The sequence below is a fragment of the Plectrocnemia conspersa genome, unplaced genomic scaffold (assembly GCF_051122295.1).
Source record: "Plectrocnemia conspersa isolate PC_06_02 unplaced genomic scaffold, ASM5112229v1 ptg000012l, whole genome shotgun sequence".
Taxonomy (NCBI): Eukaryota; Metazoa; Arthropoda; class Insecta; order Trichoptera; family Polycentropodidae; genus Plectrocnemia; species Plectrocnemia conspersa.
The window spans coordinates 5,384,635-5,403,766 of NW_028277176.1; the positions used below are offsets into that span (position 1 = coordinate 5,384,635).

At 31.5% G+C, this 19,132-nt stretch overlaps 1 protein-coding gene across 1 annotated transcript in view; it reads right to left on the reverse strand.

The window, feature by feature from the left end:
• Positions 1 to 19,132, reverse strand: part of spg (dedicator of cytokinesis spg) — a 64,489-nt gene that overhangs the window by 14,844 nt on the left and 30,513 nt on the right. The gene's annotated exons all lie outside the window — the stretch shown is intronic.

Consider the following 19,132-nt stretch of genomic DNA (forward strand, 5'->3'; position numbering starts at 1 on the left):
ATACAAATCTTTAATGTTGAAAAAAATGCATTTTGCGTGTAATTTGCTATAACTTATAGTTGATAATGGTAAAACAAACAGTATTGCTAATGTATTTGTATATTTCATATAGCATATTCAAATGCAAAAACAAGATTGTTTGTTTTACAAATTTTACGTCACATATTATGATTAGCTACTTGAATATCTTATTTAATTAGCACGACTAGAAATCAATACTAAAATAAGAAAATTTAAATAAGCAAATAGACGTACGATAATTATAATTAGGATAATTTTCACTCATCACGTTAAATTCATCAGATTTTAATAGAAATAATAGAATTTTGTATGTGTTAAAATAATTTATAATCATATTTTTTTAACAAATACTCGTATGAATCGAATGACTCATGAGTCTATTTTAGCTAAGCCATTTGTTGATGATTGCTTTGTTATTTTAATTTCAATTCGCGTACTCATCCTAAAGGATATGATCAAACTAAATAGCGTAACAGCTCTGAATCCGGAAGAGCTAAAATCATATTCATTACACTCTAATAACTATAAGTATCGTTTTTTTGCAATTTTATTTGTATGTTAGAGTGAACGTGTATTAGTATACGATATATTTTCACCAATTTAATTTAACTGATAGGCGCTAGTGAAATTATATGTTATTGAAAATCAACTTCCAGTTGTGAAACGTCCATTTGCTGTTCAAAAACCTAAACCTACTTTAATTATGAATCAATTGTTTGACACATTTTTACTGGACCAGTTAGTGAAATTATATTTCTAATAGTAAAAATACAATTTCATTGAATACTACATATTCACTGTAATATATACACCAATTAAAATATAATCGATGTCACATTAAGTTATTGATATATTTAAGGAAGCACGCGTTGGCGATCGTATAAATTCGAGCCAATCGAATTGTCATAAATTCAGAGATCGCGCGGCTATCGATCGAGATGTCCGATTGCAGTATTTTGATGCATATATATTATATACATATATTTATTTATTTAAATATTTAAAGTCGTAAATATTCAATATTTTTGTCATTACATACAGGTGGGGAATAAAGATCTCATACGTTTTAAAGGGGTATAAAAAAGGAACAAAGCTATCTATAAAAAAAATGTATATATTTCTGAAAAGTACACAAAAACAAGTTTTGTATTAAAAATCGATTACACAAATGCTGCTTTTGTTAACAATACATTGCTGAAGACGTTCCCGAAATTCCTTCTACACTCCAAAGAAATGGTGTTTTATTTTTAGTTGATCTCCAAAGAAGTGCTGTCGATTTTGTCTGATTCTTTTAAATTCTCAAAAGATCGAGGACGAGGACGAACTTTTTTCTTTAGATATCGTCAAAGGAAAAAAACACATGGGTTAAATTCATGTCTCCACTGATATTGGGTTAAAACCATAACCGATTGTCCGGTTTTTCGATCATTTAAAAAAATTAAAAACCGGCTTTATTTACTCGGTTAACCGTTTTTTTAAATTAGTTTTTAGTTTAATAAAAAACATTAATTGTTTTCTCAAAAATTATAAATAACAACACACAAAATTTATGAATAAATTCCAAAGCAAAGCGACAGCGATAAGACTGCCGTTTCTCAAAACAATCGTTCCAAAAAGGGTTTCTTCAGGTCATATTTTTTTGTGAAAGGCTCGGCCAATACCTGATAAGTAGTCAGCTGGTTAAGGTAAATAATAAAATAATCAATATTCTACGACCTTTTCAATTATAGTTATTTTCAAGTTAAAATATCGGTCGCAGATTTATATATAATTATTAAATACATTTTTGAAACGATCAGGTATACTATATACAGTCCGTACAAGATGTGAACGCTCATCGATGTAGTATTGGTGAGAAATATTTTAGGGCGACCATGTGAAATTACATGTCCAATTAATTTTTCCTTTTTTAATTTAATTTGTTGAGGAAAATTTAAAATACCACTTTCTCGCTTATTTTGTTTATTTATATACATATTTAACTCAAAAACATGAGAGCAGTTTTGGAATCACTCTACAGGTTTAATATCTGTTTAATATAATATTTGAAAAAATACCAATAGAATATTACAGGAATTGTTTTATTTATTACAAAATACCACAACATGATAATAATTTATAATAAAAATATAACACATTATAATTTTTAATTCAATTTCCAACGTATGGTTTCCTCTCTCTCTCTCCTCTCTCCCTACCATTAAAACAGCCCTGATTTAGCATTGGTAACGTTCTCCTATCAGAGTAAACAAATTCGCGGAAAACTGTATATGTATGCATGCATACACGCACCCTTATTTCCAACACAACGATGATGAGCGTTAACATCTTGGATGGACTATAATTATGTTTATATCTATCACCGTTCATTGATACATTTAGTTGAACAAATCAGCAGCTTTTTTTTCATAGTTAAATAGTTCTATATGCTTTCGATTTTTAAATGAAAAATACCTAATTACCACAATATTATTTAACCCAGATATTTTTCTTGTAAAACCGGATAAAATTATTTAAAAAATAGTGTATAGATATTTATTAATATTTTATTTCAGTTAATTATTTTTTTTCACATTGTGTCCTATTATTATTAAAATTAATAACTTAATATGTACATTATTGGTGAAATAATAGAAATATTTAAAAAATTGTGTTTTAATATTTATTAATTTTCTTTAATCACTTTTAGTTTTCACTTTGCGTCCTGTTAATTTTGCGATCGATTTGTGATCAATGTTTGTGTGAGGAATAATCCATGTGACTAATGTTCTGACCCGCAAAGAAATCCAAGAGCTGGTTAAAATAATGAGAATTACATTTTGTAATTTTATGTAAAAGTTTTTTTTAATAATGGTTAACTTCTGAAGCGTCGTTCACAGAACGGTGGTTCTCATAATACGCTTAAACAACAAAGCCCCGATATACACCGGTTAAAAAAATGACTAGTACAAATACGTATATGCTTTTATATGGTCACAGCTGTTTTAAGCGTGTTAAGCATGAAGTTTTTTCACAAATTTAATAAAGAAAAACAATGATTTTTTTAAGAGTGTAGACTGGATTTTAAGTTTAAATCTGTAGTGATTTTATCAGTTTATTAGAATTTAATTTAGATTTTAAATCAGTTTATTAGAATTTTTAACTAGAGTAATATAATATATAATATTGGATGAAAAAATCTGTTAAACATTAATCATATTTGCTTTATTTTTTCACATCCATGTCGTAGTTATTTTGCGTGATGCGCTTGTAATTTTGCAATCTTGCAGTCTCTCGTTTCACCCTACCTTTTTTCGTTTTTATTTTGAGCGCTCATTCCTGTCATCTCTTCAAGAGAAGGGGGGTTCCCCTAGAGCAGCTTCTTATTAATCAACGTAGATAAAAACACACGTGTCTTATAGTACAGAAAAGTAACACTACGTTCCAAAAAGGTATTTTTATCTTTAAAAAATTCTTTGTTTGACTTTTTTTCAGCTCCCAACTTACAAATCAGCCGTAATAACTTTCTTTGTGTGGCGATCGTTGCCGAGTTCAATCTTACACCCCACAAGTCAATTTTAATTTACTTTAAATATTGTAGAATCCGAGCATCGTCAACCCTGAATTATCCGCAGCATCCTCGCGGAATGTCTCGCGGTATTCCTGTATGATAAACCGAAGTTGCCACCTCTACAAAGCACCGGGCAACAGTCGAACGTTTTATATATCCGTCGAGACCGTTAGTCAATCTTTAAATGCTATTACATACGCACGGCGATTGTTTTTTTAAGGCTGCTTCTTCCAAAGCAAGATGACAACATTCCGACGTGCGCGAGTTTCGTATTAAATTCAACGCAAGTAGGAGACTCTGCCGAGAACGTGAATTATTACTACACACGAGGCTACGTATGTACGTGGGCGTCGAATCGAAAGGACAATGCACTTAAAAAACAATAAAAAGAAGACCACTCCGTCCCGACATGCAAAATAGGACAAACACACACTCACACACATACACGAATGCCCACCGTGAGAATTTCAAACAAAAGCCTATACAGACTATCCATTACGTCCGAGTGGATATATGGGAAATAGCCCGAGGGTGGTTCGAAATACTAGATCTATCTATCTACCCGTCTCGCTTCGTGCGGTTGACATGCTATGATTCTATGATCCTATTCACGTGGTGTTGGGTGATTCACGTGATGAATTTGAATTTTTAGTATTGAAGCAATGGCTTTTTATTCATCGGAAACAATGTTGAAAGTTTTTCGGTAGAACAACAGACTTGAACCTTAACCCTTCCCACGCGGAACGCATTCGATAGTGTGGGCCAACATGCCAAATGTTTACCGAATTATGTAACAAGAAACATAAAATGATTAATAAAAATATGTTGTAATACAAATAACCACTGAATGACCAATTGATTATTGTACTACCTCAGCAGCTATTGGGTCTAATAGTAAAAACAAAGTACGTCTAACTTACTATGATATTTGAAAAAAATGTTAATGTGTTACATTCTAAGTTGACTTTTGATTCAGGGCTTTGAATTATCTCTGCTCTAATTTGTAATCAGTAAGATTCAGCACCTCATTGTTCGCAACATATAATGAAAATTTGTATGTTCCGTGTGCAATGTACACGTATATTATATTTACAAAGTCAAACAACATGAAACGAATTTCTCAAGAAGTATCAGTACAGTTTCCACATATTCGAATATCGAATAGTAAACAATAAAATACTCTAATATATTCGTGAAATTATGAATAATCAAAAAAGACTTCAATACAAGCCATTGAGAAAGTCCACAGCTGCACAATATTAACTCAGAAATATGCTTTCTGGAATTTCAGCAATTAAAAGTGATTTTTTTCTTAATTATTTTATTTATTGGTTATTAGTGGTTATGGCAATGGCTGCTATAAATAGCATAATAATTATAAGGTAAATTTCATATAATAAAAAAGGGCACAATTGGGCTGTAATTGGACTACCTGCGTTGTTGTAATTCGCAAAAACGTTTTTAAAGTTTGTCGGTTTTGGTGTTATTATAAAACAAATATGAACAAATACTTTGCGAATAGTTGGACAAATATTTGAATATCAAATAGTTATATGCGGGCGAATATATTTGGTATTCTAATATTGGAGTTATTGAACAATCTATCGATATGATGTTTTTACAGAATTTTCTACGTAGAATTCTTTGTTTTCATTATTTTGTCTTTCGTAAAAAAAACTTGACTTAAATAATGAAAGACACCGATAATTGACCTTTTTGAGCAACGAAACTGAACTTTGTGTATTTTTTTGAAATAAAATAAGTAAAACTAATAAGTAAGTGGACAGTTTTTCATAATAAAAAAATATTTCAAGAGAAGAAACAATTGTGTTACACTAAACTTTTTTTACTGAAAAAATATAATAATGTGGCGACCGTACAAAGAAGATAACCACGTTCTATGAACCACTTTAAAACTGCTTTTCGAGTGAAATTAATTAAGAGTTTCTTAGAAATATCTAAGGAGCATTTAACACGTATTTGCTGACAGATGAAAATGATTCAACATCAAAATGCATATCAACTTATTTTTTTATAAATTATTAATAAACAGAAAATCAATACATTATTGAAATATTATGCGCTTCTTCTTCTCCAGCAACAACAAAGCAGTAAAGTCATAGTTAAAGTCACGTAAGATGCACTTTTTCAAATAAGGCGACCCTTTCTTCTTTCTTCGCGTGCTCGAGCATTGCGCAATCCGTATGCATATGCGTTTGCCTTATCAATGAGTCATCGCCGATTGTCTTTCTAGGTCTACCAGAAGGAAAATAAAGCACCGTAGCGGTCCGCCTCGGTCCACACTCACTGAATATTGATGAGAGTTCGGTAAGCCGAAAAGTGTTTTAACGCTCGCGCATAAATCACGGTTGGCCACGCTCCATAGGTGAGGAATCGTCGCGGCGTGAGAAAAAGCGACAAAGACAATGGGTCCAAAAGACAAATTGAAGCGTTTGAGAACCGGGGAGGCAATAGAGAGCGTTCAGCAATCGGTTACATTGTAGACCTGACCACTGTGCCGGCGAACAGAATTAAACGCGCGTGGAGAATCAACCGCCGATTTGTCATACGAATCACACTTGGTATTATAATACAAATAAGGTGTACGGTAGCCTGTCGACGTCATTTAACGCCTCATAATGAAGTTGATACTTGAGCAACCACTATTCTAGATTAAGTATACGTAATAATTCAAATAATTCAGGACTAGTTAAGTTTTTAGAAGACTATCGATAGTTAATATTGAGAGCAGCATTTCTATTTATATTACAGTGGTTTAAAGTGACGCATTGCATTTCTCAGCCGAGTGTCCGGCAGACAAATTTTCACTAGTGACCTTTTTTAAGCTCATTTATAATGTTCTGCAGTTAACTTACAATTGTTTCTATGGCGCATCTGAACTAGAACGTGAAGAAATTGGCGTATGAATGCAAAGCGTGGTCACTGTCTTAATACGTTGACAACTAATATATACATTAGAATAATCTTTGAGAAAACAACGGTTATTCATTTTTTGTTACTATTAAGCTAATTTATTCATATTTTAATTTTAAATCATATCTTAGGAATTAGGACTACATGAGATTATTACACACATTTTTTAGTACATAGGCTACCGCTGCTCTTTAAAACAACCTCAAAATAATAATCCTCTGCCTATATGTAAAAAATATTTGGACCATATAATAAAAGGTTTGTTTTTCTTATATAAATGTTAAAGTTTTATAAATAAACTAAAATTATTTATTTCTTAAAATTATATTTTTTTTCTTGGTCTATTTTATATCATAACAATACATTTTAATATATGGTAAATATCTTAACTAACATACATATATTACACGGTTTTTAGGAGATGTTTTAGAAAGTAATAAAAGGCTGTTTGATTTATTGGTATCCCTTTTTTCTTTGACGTCATGAGTGGACTGTCTGGCCTCGTATACTAGTAGCATTGCAATGATTATATATCAAGTTATGTTGGTATGCATATAGAAGTAGTTTCAACAATACATTTAGATTGACCACATTAAGCGAGCCTCTAATGAGATGAGTCGAATTGCTATTTTTTCAAAAATAAACTAGTTATTCACTAAAATCGCATTCATGAGTAATCCGCCCGCGATTAGTATTAGCATTATTTGTAATTCAGCTGTAACATAATAGGCCAATGCATTATTAGCTTACAACGGGATACACGATCAACACCTTCAAAACACTAATCTCGAATTCAGCGACATATATTTTTGTGAGGACCGCACGAGAATAACTGAGTTAAATCATCCAAGCTTTGTCGAAGCCATTCTCAAAATCCGTATATACAACGTTTACTTGAATTCCCGCATGAAGAGATCTTGTCACTGTTTTGGTGAAAGACTTTTTTGAAAGATTTTGTTACTGTTTGGTGGATCTGCCTGCTCTAAATTCTCTCGGAACTTGCCCGGGGTTGACCGAGGATTTCGCTTTGGGCAACTTCGAGAGAGTGTAGAGGAGGCATAACGAGCGAAATGAAATCCATGCTGTTGATACAGCAAAACTTTCCAAAAGTGATTGAAGACACTTATTTATGAACAATTGGGAGCTGACAACACTTTATGCACAATTTGTCACCAATTTTGTGATTCTTTTGCTTCAATCGGACGTTCTTATGATACAAACAGGTCTACGATATGTTCAATTTTGCAAAATAAAAATATAATTAAGGAATACGTTCAAAATTGTGGAAATTAAAGGAAATGAAAAACAATCTTTAAAGATATGTTTCCAAAAAACACGGCAAAAAAACATGGATGTAATGGAAAAAACTTTGTCATCGTGTATCGATGACCAACATCAAAAAGATGTCCCTCTGAGTATTTCAATTATTCAAGCAAAAGCTCTTAGTTTGCACAAAGATTGGAAGGATAGATTAAAAAAAAGATTTTAACACGGTTTTTCAAGCAAGTAACGGTTAGTTTTACAATTTTAAAATGAGATATTATTTTTATAAAATTAAATTTACTGGAGAATCCGCTGATGCGGATAAAGATGCTGCAAAAGAATTTATTTCCTAATTATCCAAAATTATTGAAGATGGAGAATATTGCTCTAGCCAAATATTTATTGTATATGAGACAGGTTTATTTTGGAAAACTCTTTAACAATGAAAAATATGAATGAAGCAGCTTTCACTCATCTTGACAATTTTTTAAATATTATGGAAGATTGTGATCCCAATGGAGAACGCATATCTCAAATGCGTAGAGCGATCAATAAAGATATAGCATGTTATAAAATACTATATGAAGAAAAGAAAAAGAATAGTGGAAAACAGTTAACAAAGGAAACACCCGCAAACCCCACTTAAACTTGTCTCTTAAATGCCTCTTAAACATCTTATATTTACTTGATAAATAAATATTTTAAAATACACACAATTTCAATTTTTTTTTACTTCCCTCTACATTCGAACATTCAACATTCGCACACATTTTCAGGAACCAATTATGTGCGAAAGTCGAGGGCCGCCTGTAATAAAATAAACAATATTATTTTAACCAATCTAAGAACTATTACTATTCTTAAATAAGCACCTTCTTGGAACACTTTATATTATATATTTCTAGTTTTCAATGGTAAATATATCTACAGTCGTTGTATGTAAGCATTCCAATATTTGTTTAGCAAACAGGAAACATAAATAAAATACGTCTTAAAGCAATGCATTGATCGGTCAAAATAATCGAAATTCTCAAATACATATTTTTAAATTGTAATTGTAAAGCAATGAGTGTATAAAATTATTTTTTTAAATCCTGTCTACTGACTTTGATTACTGAATAGAATATACGTATTATTACATTCCGTTTTTTTATCTCAAATTACAGTACTTTGATAAATATATACGCTGATATCCAAAAGGTTAACTGACACCTGATGCTTTAAGAATACTTATAAAAAATAGCGTTACAATATGTATTCAATGTTTACTAAAAAATATATTATATAAAAATATAATAATTTACTGAATTTTCTTGAGCTATAATATCATCATTATCTTTATATAACTCAATAAAAGTAATTATACTGTCATTTTTTTTATAAATTGATTATATTTTTTACTAAAATATTTTGACCAGATCTGATATTTAATTTACATATGTAGATATATTGTATACCCTTGAGAGATTATAGCATATTTATTTTATAAATCTCGATCGCTCTATGTATGATCTCTTCATAGTTCATAGACATGAGAAGATAAATAATCGAAGCAATCCCAAAAAGGACCTTCGATCGGCATCTCGATAGGGCGCCGGTCGGCGTTCCTCATCCTCGCCTCTCTTTGTGTTATTTTTAATTTTTCCTTAACACGCCTGTTAATTGACAGGTGAGTCTTAACACCTCGACTTTCGAGAGATAAATAGGCAGATAGCGGCGCTTCTTTATGCCTCCGGATCGCTCTCTTCCTCCTCCTTCTCCTCCGATGCATATGAGCATTGAGCATGGCGAATTTTCCATATTATCTGCTCCGCCATCCGCAAGTTGAATGACAACCGTGTCACACAGACGCTTCGACAATCGTGACCGACATGACAATGTTTCCCGGAGGTGAACAGACGATGCACATACATACACACAAGTCCTCCTTTCTCCAATTCGACAATAATTATTATTTTTCTACTAAGACCTCTTCTGAGAACCAAGCGTGCGATGACTTGCACAACGAGACTGGACATGCATTTTTTTGGGTGCGCCTCGGACGAGATTATCGAATTTCAATAAAATCAAAGCCGCCTCTATGCTATGTATTATAATATTATAGAGTGGTTTGTACGAAGAGCAAAACCAGATTCGAACGAAAACCGCATCTGATAATAAATAGGCGCGGATGAATAAATTATTGCGAAGCTAGATGTTGATTATAGTCTATTCTTCAGGTAGTTCACAGAAGTCGCATCGTTCGTTCTTGTTGAACTAATGATGAAAATCAATAACCGCAACGATTTATCAAACATAATTATTGTGTACACAACAGAGCTGCGTTTAGTGCCTCTCTATGAAACTAACCGTGGCGTTAATTAACCATTAGATTAACCGACCCATCGCTCTAAATTACTACACTAGCCGTTCAAACACAAGTGCGACAGGAAAGCGTTTATTGAATTCTAAAACTCGGTTTTTAAACATAAATGTAATTCTTAAAAAACCTGCAATATACATTGTAATTTATAAAATAAGTTACTTCAAAATAAATGAGTCACATAAATGAATTCTTGTAATTTGCTTTCCGGTCTCACGCTAACGTTTTCCTTATATAAATAAGCTATTTCAATGTAACGATTAGTTTTACTTTACAATGATTTTTGCGGTTTAAATTGGTACTATTATTTAACAGGATATTACGCAAGCACAAAAATATTTTGTATCTTGATAATAAAAAACAACATTAATATTATAGGAATGTTTCTAAATAACAGTGTAAAATACACCTGAATTTGTGTATAGATAAACTTAACGCGTGCTTTTCTCCACGTGCTAAATATACTAATCGATGTACTGTTGCGTCCTGAATAACCTATCAAATAAAACATAATTGAGCACACGATATATCTCAAAAAATGTCAATAAAGAATATTTACTAATATTATATTCATAACATTGTAGTATACAATACTTTGTGCTTAGCAAAATACTAATCAATACTGCAATAACAAGTAGCTCATTTGTGTCACCTTTAATATGTTATTATATTTCAAAATAAAAATACAGACGTTGTTTTATATACATATGTTACTAGTTAATAAAATATTAGCATAGAGTCGTAAAAATGTACTTTCTAAATAAGCAATTAATCATCGCATATCTAGACAATGTAAAGTACTTAGACTATCCGCAAATCTATGACTCAGGAGTATTTTTTTCGTTTTTAAATCTGTTACATTAAGTAGTAAGATATTTAAACTACTATCTTATCCATTAAAAAATCAACGGATAGTATATAAAAATAGTTAATTTCTATATAAGTTATTCAAAACACATAATTACATTTTAAAAACATATTGGTCAGTAGTTTTAATAAATGGCCACTAAATTTTGAACTGCTTTCCAAAGTTTCTAGGAGTCACTTTAAAACTTATTTTTAAGAAAGACAGTGTGATTAAAGCGTTTCTGCGAAATTTAGAAATCGTTATCATGTTTACAAAAGCCGAGTTTTCACTTATTAAATCTTAATAATAAATAGCATTCTTAGAAAGTCGACCAGAAATTTACGCCTATATAATCCTCTGGTTTTCCAACGAGAATGCAGCCTATAAATCTGCCTCCACGGAGTGAGACCCTCCTTAGAGCAGTGGTCTCCAAAACGCCACGTGATCGTAAAATTCAAATAAAAGATAAATTGGCAACTGCGATAGAAATAACAATTCTGTACGAACTGTGTATCGAAATTATTTGTCTTACTGAGCGAACAATTAAATAAGTCTAGAAGCGTTGAAGAGTAAGGCCTGTGCACCATCGTGGCGCCTGTTCAGCCAAGGATATTGCTGCTGTAAGTGAAAGTGTGACCGAAGACCAAGAATTGTCGATTTTGAGCTTTTCTTATGGCTCCCTTTGGCGCATTTTGCATCTGGACTTACACTTACACCCGTATACAATTCAAATAACACAAGAACTGAAGCCCAGAGACCATGGACAGCGAAGAATATACGGAGTTCTGGTGTTAGCAGGAGGAAATTGATGCTGATTTTTCAAATAAAACCTTCTTCTCTGATAAAAGGTACATTTCCATCTCTCCGGGTATATTACTAAGCAAAATTGCCGCATATGGGGCGAAAAAAATGCACAAAACTTGACTGTTTGGTGCGCATGGTGGTCAGGCGGCGTCATTGGACCTTACTTTTTTGAAAACGATGAAGGTCAGACTGTAACAATCAATAGTGAACGCTAAACCCGCATGATAACCGAATATTTTTGCCAAAAAATCGAACATATTGATGTAGAGGACATGTAATCATAATTACTGAAATACATAAAATGTTCCATTATTAAAAAATGATTTTTTTTATATAAATTCGGAAACTGAAGTTGGATCACCCTTTAATAAAATTCAAATTTAACACTTCATTTAATAGATTTTTTAAAACAATATTGAAAAAAGTAGCAGCGAACCCAGATTTTTTCAATATTCCGTCATAATAATGATTATAATTAATTAAAAAATAGATAGCTATTCTTAGATTACGTTATACTAACTTTTATCAAAAAAAATTGTAACTTTCATAATATGATGTATTTATTCGTACTATAGATGTTTAGAAAATAATCCGTACGTATATAAAATTATGTAAATATTCAAAGTAGCTCTCATGCTCTAAACGGTTGGAGACCACTGATTTAGATGATAACGTTAACTACCTGAATACAACTTTCTAAGTGAAGATATCTAAAATAGTACGTTTCATTTGTAATTTTATTGAATCGTTGTATATTATTAGAATTTAATCTAATTAAAATTGTATTTAAAGTACTAATTAATTTTATTTAACATTTAAACATGCGGTTACCACAGATAATGTTTTATTATACGTCGACCACGATAATATGATACCATGACATTTAATAATAACTGGATCACGATTTGCGATTTTGAATAGAATCCAACTCTATGATCCTTTTTTAGTATATGTAAAAGTTATGCTTCGTGAGAAAAATAAAACGAAAGCGATCAGCTGATCGGCGATAAACAGCGCATGAGGGATGATTACAAGTTATTTATTTGATTGGCCATCGTCCCATTCACCGCGGGGACAGGTAATTTCGTTGCACCGCGTCATGGGAAGAAGTTACGACCCTCTCACACACACACATTTGTACTTATACCTGTACGTGTGTGTCTACCAAAGTAACACGGTAAAACCCGGCACATATTTACCTGCCGGGGGCCGGACTATGATGCCGGTATTGAGGCATTCATTTCATTTCGTAACCCTTTGACGACCAGCAACTGTTTGGTTGTTTAAATGATCAACGATTAATTGAACGATGTTAACGACCATGATAACGACACGTGCATATGCGTCTTATAAACAATTATTACTAACAATAAACGTCCCTGACATAATAGAATAAGCATATTTATTCTCTAGCGCGCCTTGGCGATTAATCGTGAATGCATTTTATTAATCATAAAATGTGCATATTACATTCCATTCTACTAATGTCGTTGGCCGTAAGTTATGCCCACGTATCCGCTGATATATGGCGGCGCGACCACCGAAACCGATTCTGCTAATGTCGTTTAAATTGGTACACGAACAAAACTGGTATTTTGCATGAATTATGCATAAATGGATGCAAAAATATGGTTGTATATTGTAGCTTTACAATGATTATATCATATATAGATTCGGATAGGATATAACTAGAATTACAATCGAAAACTTGATTAATGCATTGAACATTTTTAAAGATATCCAGTATGTATGGAAAAACTGGCAAATCAGTTAAATATTATCATTTAAAATTATTACGATTTACCCCTATTGTGAATCACCCCTATTTTTCCCTATGTAAAATTCTTAATACGTGGCTATATATACACATGAGGGTAGATTGAAAACTTACTTGCCTGATACAGATGGTTTTATTAGAAATATTTTTTGTGAGGTGATGTGAACTGTAATTAGTGTATTTTCTAGAATTTTCTGAAGTAGTGAATCATATGAAGGCTTGGCCAACACAGCTGAATTTAAACATGGAAAGCAATTGTAGAAAGCATATATTTGATTCACAATATAGTCATGGCACATCAGCGAATCAGGGTTCGAGAAATAGTAGGATCTTCAAAATTTGTTGATGAGAAACGTATACATTTATTGTTAACTGATCCTGATTTGAATGGAAAGATTTGTTATTACCAATGAGACAGTGGTCGAGAGGTAGAAAATGAAAAACATCCAGAATAAAACAGAGTCAATTATATTTATGAAACGAAGACGAACTTTGGAAATCAAGCGTTAAATAACAGGGCTTACAAATAGACATTAAGCTAAGAATTATTAAACATATTGAACTTCGCTTTAAAGGGCTTGCTACTATTGTGTCCTTCAGACCGATATTTAATAGAAAGAGCGCACTTACCACAAAAAATAAAACCTTGATATACAGACCCATTTAAACATATGCTTGCTAGGTATGGAGTAACACTAGTAATATAATTTCATATATATTGCAAGTCATCGAAAATAAAGTTATAAAATAGTACATAATACATATTTTTATACCAATATAAAAACATAATAGTCTATAAAAAGCATTGTCATTTTAATACCAGAAAATACTATAAACATATTTTGCGTAAACACACCAACCAACTAAGTTTATGTATCGAACACTACGATAGAAGCAACCTTAAATTTAAATATAAGCACATATTGCATAAAAGCCTGATTTTTTATATAGATTTTTTTTAGTTTTCCCCTCTTAAATAGTAAACAATAACGTTTGATTTTATATTTTTATGTGCATTAAATTATAGCCAATAAATAACAAAATTGTAAGCATGAAAATGATTATAAATCGGTAACATGTTATAGTAAATGTGTATTTTTCAGTGAAATTATATTTTCACTAGTACAAATACAATTTCACTAACTAGGACAGTGAAAGTGTATTAAAATTGATTTGCCTTTTTTTTCAGTATATTTGCAGTTGAAACCAAAACCTAACCAAACCTAACTAAACCTAATGAGAGCTCAAAAAACAATAGTTAGCTTTCTAACTTTTATTAGGTTTCATTATTGTGATGTATCGCCAAACAACTGTATTTAAAACAAAATTTGTCCGAGTGGTGGTGGTTTACATATATTGGTTCGTAAAAATAGGACTAACATTTTTATCGAAAATAACAAGCTGATTGCAATAACTCCCATTAAATACTTTTTTAATATTTTGATCAACACAAACACTCTTAAAAATGCACACAGTTTTAAGCTTGTCAAATCAATTTAGAGTAATATATAATTTCACTAGTACCCATCAGTGAAATTATATTATCACTAGTAAAAATATATTTTTACCGGTAAAAATGTATTCCGATATGATCTCACTGAAATGTCAGTGAAAATATATTATCATGGTAATACACATTCACTGTAGCATAAAATATATAATAGTATGTTTGCTGCGAGTGTCAGAACAATAATGAAGAAGTTGAAACGTATATGACACTTTGCTCGGCGCAAGCTGACCAATGAAATATCGTTATGAAATACGAGATAAACCTCAAAGTGACTCTGTTAACCTTAACGAAGTATAGCTATATTTAGAATTTTTTTAAAGTAGGAATAAAAACTAACATCTCGCTGCGCGCAATTGTCATTTTCTTCAACTTCTGAACAAAAATATCAAATTTTCTTGCTAATCGGCAGTTATTTATTTTAAGATTGGCAGCTATTAAGTCAGTTTTATAGTTTCACGCTGCCCGATCAAATCAATCATGTGGTTTTTTTAACAGTTGAAAGAATAGAATGAAATCACCAACATATTTTTTTCATGTAAATTGTTCACTTTTGTGAATAAAAATGCGAAATTTCACACTGCGCGGCCCTGCGGAGCTATCTAGCCATTTAGTACATTACTCAGGCTCGGATTGGGGATATTTTTTGTCAACAATGTACAGTCCTTATACCTGTTCTAAAATAACAAATAATTAACTAAAGATATATTCATTGTTAACTGAAAAAAGCATTTATATTTTGAGAAAAAACATTCACGATACAAGAATTACACATTCATAAGAATGGCATAGATGTCGTTTCTATTATATAACAAAACACGCTTCAAAGCTTCATGAACTTGATCACTTGATACTAATACTAACTTGGAACGTTTATCATATAATCCATTCCTGAAACATGTTGTGATATAGTAGTGCATTACAAACTATTTTTTAAATCTAAAACAGAATCCTAAGCATAAAATTATTTGTTTAAATATGTTTGTATATAACCTAACTGCGCATCTAGAATTTTTTCCTTAAATATTTTATTCGATATATTTTTTATAAAATTATAAAATAACAAAGAAAACCACAAGGATGGTATTTTCAATTAATGAAAAAAAAATGTATTCTAATATGATCATAATTTGACTTTCCTTGTTTTAAAGGTTAACAGTATTAAGTAACTATTGTAATTACTAGAAATACGACAAGGTTCATATTTTTTATAACGGCTAAGTATTATCTCTAGTCATAACGGTAGATTTCCTTTTAACCTGAATTATATCAGCATCATACAGGTTTTAAATTTCGAAAGTGATAAAAATTCTGCTGATAAAATGCAACAAAAAAAAATAGCAAGGGAAAAGTGCGCGATAATATACTTAACAAAGATAAAATGTTTCACAAAGGATAATTATCAGTAGTTTCGCGAATTACTCATATTTCTACGATTCGTCATTATGCTTTTAATGCATCTACGACATTTTATTAATCATTTATTTTCTGTTGCTACAGTGGACTTGCATAAAAAAAATAAAACAATGAAATGCTGATATTAACATTCTGTTATAACAATCCATTGTGAAAAAGGCTTATAAACAGTGATTAATAAAAATGCAAATATTACATTTGAAGAAACTCAAACCGCAGCAAGGAAGCAGTAGTAAAAATAGCGGAATCTTTATTATTAAATGGCCTAAAAATACCCAGAACAACCAGGTGGTTCCCAGAAAAACCAACCTACGTCGAAGGGTTAACATCCATTTTTTGATGACTCACTAAAACTGAAGCGCATACTTCTGTGTGTACCTCGAAAGCCCAGCTGCGAATAGATAAAAAATCTCGCACTCAACCTATTCGTCACGCTGGCGTCGTCTGCATCTGAATTTTTGAAATAAATCTGATAAAAAAAACATGGCGGCCGGCAGGATCCTCGCGTCCTTGACCCTGCATACCTGCGAAATGTCGTTTCGCAGCGCATTACAATAATGGCCGTTTTGAAGAAGCATAGTCGCGAATCTGGCGACGAACACGACCGAGAACGAGAAGGAGAAGACGGCGTAGGAATGCGGGGGAAAGCAAGAACAAAAAGAAGGAGAAAGGATATCGCTGTCAAGGTGTGTATAGGTACGCTCGGCGGAAGAGCTCAAAAGAAATTGTCTTCCAGGGGAGTTGCGCTGCGGCGAGTTCCGAAGAAAAACGAGAAGAAAGAGAAGGCGAAGAAAAAAACAATTCGTGGAAGTTCGACGCTCGGAGGCAGCCAGCCGAAAATGCAACTCAATTTTTAGCAACCGTCGCAGCTCATGGGTTTGCAAAATTTCAAAAGCAATAATGACTCTCCGAATTGGCAATAAGCTCGACGAATTATTAGCAGCTTCTTGCGCAATGTTAAGATTGCAAAATGGCGTTTAACTGTCGCGTTTGTGACAGTGTAAACCTGAATATTTAAGACTCATTTGAAGCTTGCATAAATTGTATGAAAAATATTAATTGGCTTTTAAACACGTATTATTTCGTAATGAAACACTTATGGTACATGTATTATATTATAATCTGTAAAATAAATACATACGTGTCTCATATTCAATTTAAAACTTATAAAAAAACTTGATCAAATAGTGTCGTTCCGAAACACAATCTCCTAAATAAAGTAACAAAAAAACATTACGTGTATAAGATCATTTTAAAACTGCTTCTACAACTATTTGAAATCAGAAACAATGCTAATTGCGATATATGAATTGATCAATATTCAAGGTTAGATGCAGTGATGCAAGATCAGAGCAACAGTGACACGTGTATTTAAAACCATAAGGATCTTACAATAAAATATATTAAATAAAACTCACGAATATTTTATAAAAAAATAACACAAAACACACGATAGGAAGGACAGAAAAATAAAAAATGATGTATTTTTTCTCGTTGTCCTTAAAGTTATTCGTTTACGTTAAATGAAGGCATTGTACGCCTTATAAAAGAATTTAATCATTCCATACAATAAACACATGCCACACATAGTAATAACGTTCTTGATTGAACACATATCTACAACTAGCGTATCAATTAATCTATTGTTGCAGAGAGCGTTTATGGCATATTCTATATATGAATCATTGAACTCGATAAATGATTTTTGTTTAAAGATAAATAAGAGCAACGATATCAGTCGATTGCTAACTTAAACAATATTTATTTTCTAAATTTTCTTTAAAAAGTTTACTATTCAAATTTGCCAATTATTTCTCAATTATAGTTTATTAACTAGACAGTTAATAAAACTTGTATACATATATCTGAAGTGAAAGCTTTACAGAGGAGTAAACTTGTTAACAAAAGTGATTACACGATCAAAATGTCCCTCAAGTCTTTAAATCTGAGCTAATGTTAATATATAATAAAATCATTACTATTACGTTCTATAGTTAAAAAAATCATTATATAGTAAAATTTCGATATAGAAAATAATAATCAAGTCTATGCTAAATTAAATAATTATTTAATTTTAGTATATAATATACATTAAAAATTAAAACAGCAACTATCAGCAATATACAAATTAAATTCTTTAAAACAGAATTTTAATTATATAAAATGACTATGAAGTTTATTAAAAAAAGTAATAAAAATATATTCAAGGTGTATCTGGTTCTTTTCACAGAGAACTTTTTCATCTACGTGCACTTTCTTTTCTGACAAGTCCGCGAACAAAGTGGCCGAGTTGTTTTAAAACATTTACAGTGTTGCTTTTTGTTATTACTAAAAAAGCGTTTGTGTCAGAATGGTAGAAACAAAGTGGCATAAAGTATAATGTCTGATTATTTACGAGTCAGTGAAAAATATCGATGTTCAACACGTGATCATCGTGTGCTCTTAAATGTTCGTCTTGTGATTGATTTAAATTAACCCCGGGAGGGATGCACCGTGTGTAGACACTAGACACAGGGCATTATTGGTTTCTTTTATATAAAACTCGTTCGTTTTATTTTAAATTTATATTAAGTTTTATCCCAGATGTGCTTTTGAGTCCAAAAATTACGGCGATTATCACTAATAATTAGACTGGAATTAATTTGAAAACT